Here is a 10,243-nt window from a genome sequence, read left to right as displayed (position 1 = left end):
TCTGTAAGTACCATGCATGCATGTGGCAAACAGACATACATGTAGGCAAAGCACTCATACACATAAAATAAATCTTAAAAACAGCAACAACAAATGATGTTAGCCTTCAGATGAAGATGTACAACTCTTAGCTCCTCATGCACCATGCGGGCCGGGATGCTGCCATGTTCTTGGCTTGATGAAAATGGACGGAACCTCGGAACCCGTAAGCCAGCCCCAATTAAATGTCCTTTATAAGAACAAACAAAGCCCCTGAACAACAAAAATCAGCACTGCTTTTTAGAAATGTGTTTTGTAGCCTGGCGGTGGTGGCGCACGCCTGTAATCCCAGCACTCTGGGAGGCAGAGGCAGGTGGATTTCTGAGTTTGAGGCCAGCCTGGTCTACAGAGTGAGTTCCAGGACAGCCAGGGCTACACAGAGAAACTCTGTCTCGAAAAAACCAAATCCAAAAACCAAAACAAAACAAAAACAAAAAGAAATGTTTTGTGTGTGTGCGCGCGCGCGCGCGCGCGTATGTGTCCATGGAGCCAGAAGATGGCGCCAGATCCTAAGATGAATTTATATATGGGCAGTTGTGAGCCAGCTGACCAGAGGGCTGGGACCCATACTCTGGTCATCTGATAGGGCAGCAAGTGCTTTTAACTGCCGAGCCTTCTTTCCAGATCCCCTAAGCCCCTTCCCCCAAACACATGTTTTGGGAACCAGTTCTCTTGTAGCCTGCCATCTCCCTCCCAAGTGCTAAGCTTAAGTGCACTGTAGAACCCCCCCCGAACGGGGAGACCCCACTCCAGTCTCGGGTCAGCGCACACCCAAGGAAACGGGAGAGACCGGCTTGATGCAAAAACACGAGGCAGTTTAATTGCGGAGCTCAGGGCCTACACGTCTCGTGCAAGAGACAAAGCAGTCCGCCCCAGGCTCAAAAGCTAGGGGTTTATATGGGAAAAGGCAAGGGGGTTTCAAGCGCTTTACATAATTAGTCAATTCATACATTGAGGGAGTAATTGGCATACAATTACATCAGCAGGTAGTATGGATAGTAGAATGTAGGGGAGTGGGAAACTTATCTTGTTAGCAGAGGATCTAGTTAACTTTAAACTACTCAAGAAAAGAGAGGGTGAGGGGAGGGAGCCCAGATGGCCCGTGACTCAGCAGAGGTTGTTTAGGCTACTTTTTATCTTTCTGGCTGGCTAGTTTCTGTAAAGTTTTAAAGACCTTGGGTGGATCATCCTGCTATTCTAACAACCTTGAGAAGGCCCCAGTTGTCTGGGCTTGTCCCTGGCCTGCCTTATGCCTGGGCCGTGGATTCTGGAGGTCTTAACTTGTTTTTGTTTCTAACTTCCATCAGCACCTCTGCTGCCCTGGTAGGTCTTGTCCCAGTTTTAACAACATGGTTGTTTATGCAAAATTGTTGTCTTAAGGACAATTGCTGTTTCTGATTCTGTAAACAAAATCTTGTTTTGCCTAAGATGATCTCCTTGCACTGTAGACAGATATAACTTTGTGTTCTTTGCCTTATAAACCCCTACCAGCTGTGGGTGGAGCCAAACACTGCTTGTTTGGGGGGGGGGGGAATTTTCATCCACAAGATCCTGTCTTAGATATTTCATCAAATTGGTAAATTCTCTATAACTTGTTTAAAAGCTTAAAATTAAGGTTAGACCTGAGTTCAATTCCCAGCATCCACATGGCAGTTCCAGTTCTAGATCTTAGGAGATCTCTCTCTCTCTCTCTCTCTCTCTCTCTCTCTCTCTCACACACACACACACACACACACACACACACATGCAAAACACCAATGCACCTAAGAACTATTTTTTTTTTTTTTTTTTTTTTTTTTTGGTTTTTTGAGAGAGGGTTTCTCTGTGTAGCTCTGGCTGTCCTGGAACTCACTCTGTAGACCAGGCTGGCCTCAAACTCAGAAATCCATCTGCCTCTTCCTCCCAGAGTGCTGGGATTACAGGCACACACACACACACACACACCGGCTTTTTTTGTTTTTCAAGACAGGGTTTCTCTGTGTAGCCCTGGCTGACCTGGAACTCATTCTGTAGACCAGGCAGACTCAGAAATCTGCCTACCTCTGCCTCCCAAATGCTGGGATTAAAGGTGTGTGCCACCACTGCCAGGCAAGAAAATTTTAAAATTAAAAAAAAAGTTTAAAAGTTACTGTGCTTAAAGAGAATCATAAAGTAAAATTGGACTTCAAATGTTAAAAAGTATTATGGGTTATTTTTGTGCTGGTCAGTGGTGAGACACAGCTTTAGTCCCAGCATTCAAGAGACAGAGGCAGGTGGATCTCTGAGTTTGAGGCTAGCTTGGTCTACAGAGTGAGTTCCAGGACAGCCAGGGCTACACAAAGAAACCTTGCCTTAAACAAAAATAAAAAAACCACTAGGATGCCTGTGAAACATCTGTTTGCAAAACAAAATTTTTGTAATTTGATGTTCTTTGTGTTTATAAACCCACGTGGCTCTGTGCTGTATTTGGGGAATCTGGGGTCTCTACAGCATAGCCTTGCTGCTGATATCTGAATAAAAATCCCTTCTCTGTTAAAATACATTCGTGGTCAGATTGGTGAGTCTCTGAACCACCCAGACCCAAAAGAGACTGAGCTGGATATCTGAACCCTCATATTTCTCTCCCTCTCCTCTCCCTCTCCTCTCCCTCTCCTCTCCCTCTCCTCTCCTCTCTCTCTTCTCTCCCTCTCCTTCTTTCTCTCTTTCCCTCCCTTTCTCCCTTCCTCCCTCCTTCCCTCCTTCCCCACCAGTCTTGTAAACTTGAACTCCTCAGCTAATGTCTTGAAAACTTACTGTGCTACCCAGACTGGCCCTAAAATTCACATTTTTTCTGCATCCATCTCCCAAGCACTGGATTGTACAAGGAGTCATCACAGAACAGTTCCCTTGCAGATTAAAACTTGCCTCTTGCTGGGTGGTGGTGGCGCACGCTTTTAATCCCAGCATTTGGGAGGCAGAGGCCGGCAGATTTCTGAGTTCAAGGCCAGTCTGGTCTACAAAGTGAGTTCCAGGACAGCCAGGGCTACACAGAGAAACCCTGTCTGGAAAAAAACAAAACAAAAAATAAATAAATAAAACTTGCATCTTGCAGGAAGCACTTAAGCAGGAAGGTAAACAACCCAAAATAGCTTCAGGAAGTTCCTGAAACTGATCAGATTCTCTAGGCTCCTCCCTGATAGAGTAAACAAACTCAGCTAAGAGCCTGAGCTACAAAGAAAACTCTTAGAAGAGAAAACCAGCAAAGACTGAGACCAGAAGAGCTGCTTAGAGGATGTTTATTCCAACTGAGGCCAACAAAGACTCTGAGACAAGAAGAACTGCTTGGAAGATGTTTATTCCAACTGAGGTGCCTGAAAAGAACCCTCTCAGATCTGTCAGGCTGCCTGCAGGCTGTGCGGTGGGCTCCAGGTTCCCAGCTTTGTGAGTGGTCACCCATGCTCCCGTGGTCCCTGGTGATGAAGCTGTCTTTGAGTCATTTCTCCTCCTGTAAGTAACCTCAGTAGAATTCTTGGTTTATCCGGTTGGCCTTTGGTGGTATCTGTACTTTGGTCTGTTGTGGGTTCCTGCCTGGCATGAGAGGACCTGTGTGTTGCCTTTCCCCAGGACAAGCTTTGTCCGACAACAGCCACCCCATGCCTTGTGCTCCCTAATACGGTAGTTCTCTACCTGTGGGTTGTGACATCTTGTGGGTAGAATGACCCTTTTCCTGGGGTCACCTAGATCGTCCTTCCTGCTTATCAGGATCATATCAGAATTGTTTACATTATGATTCATAGCAGTAGCAAAGTTATAATTGTAAAGCGGCAACAAAAGTAATTTAATGGGGGGCTGGAGAGATGGCTCAGCGGTTAAGAGCACTGACTGCTCTTCCGAAGGGTCTGAGTTCAAATCCCAGCAACAACATGGTAGCTCACAACCATCCATAATGAGATCTGATGCCTTCCTCTGGAGTGTACTTACATATAATAAATAAATAAATAAACCTTTGGGCCAGAGCAAGCAGGGCCGGAGAGAGAAGAAAGTGTCTGAAGACAGCTACAGTGTACTTACATATAATAAATAAGCCTTTAAAAAAGTAATGTTCCGGGGTCAGTACAACATGAAGAACTGTATTAAGGGGTCACAGCATTAGGAAGGCTGAGAATCACTGTCCTGATATGTATTTAAGCTTTCCTGCATGTGTGGATTTATTTCATGTTTAATCCGCATTCTGTCTCTTACCTTCCCACCTTCCCTTTTCTCATCTCTGTCCCCACTCATGTTCTGCTGTCATGTCTTAAATATGTGTACACATGTTTACATATGTGTTTTTTTTTTTTTTTTTTGGTTTTTCGAGACGGGGTTTCTCTGTGTAGCCCTGGCTGTCCTGAACTCACTTTGTAGACCAGGCTGGCCTCGAACTCAGAAATCCACCTGCCTCTGCCTCCCAAGTGCTGGGATTAAAGGCATGCGCCACCACCGCCCGGCTCATATGTGTATTTATATATCTATATGAAGTATAGGGAACACAGGTAAAAGAAAATATTTGTGGGAGTGGCTTAATGTAATTATGTGAATCGATTCTGCTGCAGACAGCTAAGTTACTACAGTTGAAAACAGTTGCATTGTAGATACAAAGCATTTTCTTTATCATTCCTGGTTAACTGTTGTGCACAGGCTGTAAGAAACACTAATGTGTCCCTGTGATGTGTTGACCTGTAGTCCTTTGGGCAAACACCCAGTCTAGCTGGGCCATGTGGAAGCACTATTGTTAGTTTTAATAAACCTCAATACTGATTCCATCTGGTCTGGTTTGTATTTCCGGCAGCACTATATAAGAACCACCTTTTGTCTAATTTCTTGCCAGCATGTACTGATTTGTTTCTGTCATCTTTTTGTTGCTTGGAGTCTGTGTGAATAGCTGGATAGCCCAAAACTCGCAATGTGGACCAGCTGGTTACATCTCAGCAATCTGTCTGTCTCTGCCTCCTAAGTGCTTGGAGCCCAGGTGTGAGCCAGTTTGTCCAGCTCTTTTGTCTTTGAAAAAAATGTTTTGCTTATTATGTGTACGTATGTGCATGTTGTGTGAAGGTAAGGTACGTTAATTCCCTTTACACTGGACAGTGAACACTCACTTCCACATCTGTTCTATCTAGAAACCCAAAGCCTGCCTTAGTGGGCGCTCCTTTTCCTTTACAGTAGCAATAGTGATGTATTGCAGAACATAGGCAGGCCTGTCAAGTCGAGTGCTTACAGTTAACAGGTGTGTGCCAAAATGCTCAGCCTAAAGTCTTGTTTGTTTCTTTGAGATAGTCTCACTATGTAAGCTGGCCTACAAGTTCTACCTGCCTCTACCTCCTTAATACCGGTTTTACAGACTTGAGCCACCCTCCCCCCCACACACACTTGGCCCAGAGTAATTATTCTGTTTGTTTTTTACTTTTTATTTTATCATATATGTTCTCGAGACAGGGTTTCTCTGTTTAGCTCTGGCTGACCTGGAACTCACTTTGTAGACCAGGCTGGCCTAGAACTCAAAGATCCACCTGCCTCTGCCTCCCAAGTGCTGGGATTAAAGGCGTGCACCACCACCGCCCGGCTTTTATTATTATTATTATTATTATTATTATTATTTTGGTTTTTGGATTTAGTTTTTTCGAGACAGAGTTTCTCTGTGTAGCCCTGGCTGTCCTGGAACTCACTCAGTAGACCAGGATGGCCTCAGAAATCCACCTGCCTCTGCCTCCCAGAGTGCTGGGATTACAGGCGTGCGCCACCACCGGCTCTCATTTTATTTTTATTTATTAGTTTTTATCGAAACAGGGTTTGTCCACGTAGCCTTGGCTGTTCAGGAACTCGCTCCGTTGCCTAGATCGGTCTGGAACTCAAAAGAGTTCCTCTAAAGGTGTGCTTGCCTTTGCCTCCCAGAGGTGCCCCACTACAGCCCCGCTTATTAGGCTTTTAAAAAAGAACTCAGCTTTTGCGGCAGGCTGAGGCAGGAGGATCACCGGGAATCACACGCCAGTCAGTCTGAGCTTCCTGAGCGAAAGACTCCCACGTTGAAAACCGGAGGAACAAGGAAAAGAACGAAGGGGAAGGTCCGGGTCTTCCCCGCCCCCTCGCTTCATTCCTGGACCTCACCTCCGGCGAGACCCGACGCTACTAGATAAAAGAGGGGGAGAGTGTGTGGCGGGGGCTAGGTAACCTTTTGTGGTGTGGTGGGTGCTGTCAGTTCTGTGTCTGAAAGACCGTGAAGAAGAGCCTGGCAGAACCTCGGGCTTCCGTCGGTACAGCGACGCTCGGGCAGCGCCCGGCAGCGCTGAATCCGGAGGCGAGCTGGGCGGAGCATGCAAATAAGGACGCGGTCGGGTCTCCGCGGAACTCTGGGAATGAAAATCACAACAAAACCTTCTCGTCCTCTTTGGATCCTTCAGGCTTTCTCTGGCGTAAAGGTGGTGGACGCGCGATAGATGAGGAGGGTCGGTGTCGAGCACATGTTTGCGGGCGCTCGAGTGTTAGTGACCGTACGTTTAATGTGTGTGCGCTGGTGAGTGTCGCGGGCGTGTGGCGCTGTTCGGTATCGCTTCTCGGCCTTTTGGCTAAGATCAAGTGTAGTATCTGTTCTTATCAGTTTAATATCTGATACGTCCTCTATCCGAGGACAATATATTAAATGGATTTTTGGAACTAGGAGTTGGAATAGGAGCTTGCTCCGTCCACTCCACGCATCGACCTGGTATTGCAGTACCTCCAGGAACGGTGCACCCCCTCTGGGGAATAAAGATGGTCTAAAAATTAGACTTAAGTATTCTCAATCTTGCTTTTCCTTCTTGTTCTTTACTTGACTTCCACTGTTCTTTCTCTGGGCTGTGAAGCTAAAGGCTTATTCTAGATAACCCTGGTCTCTATAAACTGAGGGTTTTGGTTGTTCTCTGAGGCAGTTTTACCCTTATATTTGACACGGTATTTCTCACTCCAGATCCACTACAAAAGCACTACTTCACACATAGACCACCGAACAAAATTTTAGTCCTACCATACCAAGTAGACAATAAGATAGTAAAAACCATATTGACGGGCACCATATTGCCTCCGAATCACAGGGTCTCCGCCTGCCTCTGGCTCCATTGCTGGTCTTTTTATTTTAATTTGACAGTACCATTCTGTTTTGTCCCTGTGCCTATGAAACTGCCTGTAAGTTGAAATCATGTATGATGATGTAACTCCAGCAATATTCTTTTTGATCAGGATTACTCTGCTTCCCAGAATCTTTTAAGATTTTCACCCTCATATCTGTGAGGAGAGTCACTAGAATTGTTAATTGGGATTGCATTGAATCTTTAAATTGCTTTGGGTAAGATAGTCATTTTCTCAACATTATTCTTTTGAGCCAGGAGACAAGTAGTAGAAGATTTCTATTTTCTAGGGTCTTCCTAAATTTCTTTTTCCAGTTTTGTTTGTTTGTTTTTGAGTCAGGGCCTATGTGTCTCTGACTGTTCTAGAATGCACTATGTTAAACCAGATCTGCTTGCCTGGAGTAGGCCAAAGTTAAAGGGGTGAGCCACACCGTGATCTGGCTTTCTCTCTCTCTCTCTCTCTCTCTCTCTCTCTCTCTCTCTCTCTCTCTCTCTCTCTCTCTCTTTCTCTCTCTGTCCCTCCCTCCTTCCTTCCTTGTTTAAAAGGCATTTTTATTCTAAGATCTTTTCTGCTTTTGGCTAATGTAAATAAGATCACGTCTGTTTTATTTTTGTGTATCCTGTTTGAGACAGAGTTTTTCTGTTTGGTCCTGGATGTTTTGGAACTCACACCATAGACCAGGCCTACCCCCAAATCACAGGGTCCCCACCTGCCTCTGCCTCCATTGCTGGGATTAAAAGTGTTTGTCACCACTGCTATTGTTTGTCACTCATCACTATTGTTGATGAGTGTTTGAGTTCTAAGTTTTCTGGTTAAACCAAAGGCTGAATCAAACCTTTCTTAGACTACAAATACTTGTGAGAGGTGCTAATGACAGGGCATAGAATAGCGATACAGCCTTTATCTTGTTGAAAGGCATTCCTGTATTTTAAAATTCTGTGTGTCTGCGCTCGCGTGTGTGTGCACACCCGAGAGTGCGGCGCCATAATAGCCCCTGGAGCTGGAGTGGATGAGTAGTAAGCGGTCCAGCACGAGTGCTGGCAACCAAACTCCAGTCTCTAGAATAAAGCCAGCTTCTTGATGGGAAGGTTTTGGTTAGTTAAGAGTCTGCTGGAAGCATGAAAAGGGTTGCAGGAAAGTAAAAAGACAGCTGTTTTTTACAGAGGACTAAAGCATAGAAATATACAAAGAACTCCCTCCCCCTTCCCTTCCCCCTCCCTCCCTTCCCCTTCCCTCCCTCTCTCTCTCTCTCTCTCAGCAAAAATGACCTCAGCAAAAGATGTAAAAGTCAAGTTGTTGCAAGAAAAAAGCAAAACATCTTAGAGGCATTATAAATAAGGACTTTATGCACAGGATTCTAATCGTTCATGAAACAGAACCAATAATGGAAAACTAGGATTGCATGAAAGTAAAAAGACAGCTGTATCACAAAAGAAAATGGTTAAGCAAAATGAGGGGAAAATGTTTTTTTACAGAGGACTAAAGCATAGAAATATACAAAGAACTCCCTCCTGGTGAAGGGAGTTGGGACTTTTCAGAATCCATAGTTGAGGCAGCAGACTAGAGCCCGGGCATGCTGGACAAGCTTGAAGCAAGGTTGTGGTTGAGCCATTCCACAAACAGACCGGCCATAAAAGATAAGGGGCATGCCTGGGAAAACTCCTATGGGTCAGACACTATCTGGACTGGAGTCTCCTGTCTCCTGTCCCTTGGATGCAGTTTACTAATGTCAAAGTGACCTTCCTGCTAACAAAAATAAACCACCCTCCTACATTGCTGATATTACATGATCTGCACGTATGTCAAAAAACAAAAAACAAACAAAAAAAAAAAAACAACACCCTGCGCGCCAGAATCCCCCGCCAATGTTTGAATCAGCAAATCATGTGTAGCCGCACCAAAACCCCCTGACTTTTCCTATATAAACCCCTAACTTTTGGGCCTCAGGGTCGACTCCACTGTCTCCTGTGTGAGGTATGTGTCGGCCCAGAGCTCTGATAATAAACTACCTCATGCGTTTGCATCAAGTCGGTCTCTCCCATGTCCTTGCTATCCAGAGAATGAAGTGGAGGGTCTCCCCAAAAGGAGGTCCTACACTGGAGCTCAGAAACCCACCTGCCTCTGCCTCCCAAGGGTATGGCTAGAGTTTTAGTTCTTTAAGTCAGGGTTTTCTCTATGCCTCTTCCTCCCTCTGGGAGATTAAAAGTGCCCGTCAATATGGTTTTTACTATCTTATTGTCTGCTTGGTATGGTAGGACTAAAAGTTTTGTTCGGTGGTCTATGTGTGAAGTAGTGCTTTTGTAGTGGATCTGGAGTGAGAAATACCGTGTCAAATATAAGGGTAAAACTGCCTCAGAGAACAACCAAAACCCTCAGTTTATAGAGACCAGGGTTATCTAGAATAAGCCTTTAGCTTCACAGCCCAGAGAAAGAACAGTGGAAGTCAAGTAAAGAACAAGAAGGAAAGCAAGATTGAGAATACTTAAGTCTAATTTTTAGACCATCTTTATTCCCCAGAGGGGGTTGGAGGTACTGCAATACCAGGTCGATGCGTGGAGTGGACGGAGCAAGCTCCTATTCCAACTCCTAGTTCCAAAAATCCATTTAATATATTGCCCTCGGATAGAGGACGTATCAGATATTAAACTGATAAGAACAGATACTACACTTGATCTTAGCCAAAAGGCCGAGAAGCGATACCGAACAGCGCCACACGCCCGCGACACTCACCAGCGCACACACATTAAACGTACGGTCACTAACACTCGAGCGCCCGCAAACATGTGCTCGACACCGACCCTCCTCATCTATCGCGCGTCCACCACCTTTACGCCAGAGAAAGCCTGAAGGATCCAAAGAGGACGAGAAGGTTTTGTTGTGATTTTCATTCCCAGAGTTCCGCGGAGACCCGACCGCGTCCTTATTTGCATGCTCCGCCCAGCTCGCCTCCGGATTCAGCGCTGCCGGGCGCTGCCCGAGCGTCGCTGTACCGACGGAAGCCCGAGGTTCTGCCAGGCTCTTCTTCACGGTCTTTCAGACACAGAACTGACAGCACCCACCACACCACAAAAGGTTACCTAGCCCCCGCCACACACTCTCCCCCTCTTTT

The 10,243-nt window shown here is 45.6% G+C and overlaps 2 non-coding genes across 2 annotated transcripts; one reads left to right on the top strand and one right to left on the bottom strand.

Moving 5' to 3' along the window:
- Positions 1-6,576: 6,576 nt before the first annotated feature.
- LOC127695695 (U2 spliceosomal RNA) lies at positions 6,577-6,767 on the top strand. Its single transcript, XR_007980065.1, has one exon. It is a non-coding gene; the product is annotated as a U2 spliceosomal RNA (small nuclear RNA).
- A 2,870-nt stretch (positions 6,768-9,637) lies between these two features.
- On the bottom strand, positions 9,638-9,832 carry LOC127695741 (U2 spliceosomal RNA). The gene has a single exon (XR_007980099.1). It is a non-coding gene; the product is annotated as a U2 spliceosomal RNA (small nuclear RNA).
- Positions 9,833-10,243: the final 411 nt, after the last annotated feature.

Source organism: Apodemus sylvaticus, chromosome 10 (genome assembly GCF_947179515.1).
Source record: "Apodemus sylvaticus chromosome 10, mApoSyl1.1, whole genome shotgun sequence".
Taxonomy (NCBI): domain Eukaryota; kingdom Metazoa; phylum Chordata; class Mammalia; order Rodentia; family Muridae; genus Apodemus; species Apodemus sylvaticus.
The sequence above is the reverse complement of the archived record's forward strand: the minus strand, read 5'-3'. Positions and strand labels throughout refer to the sequence as shown.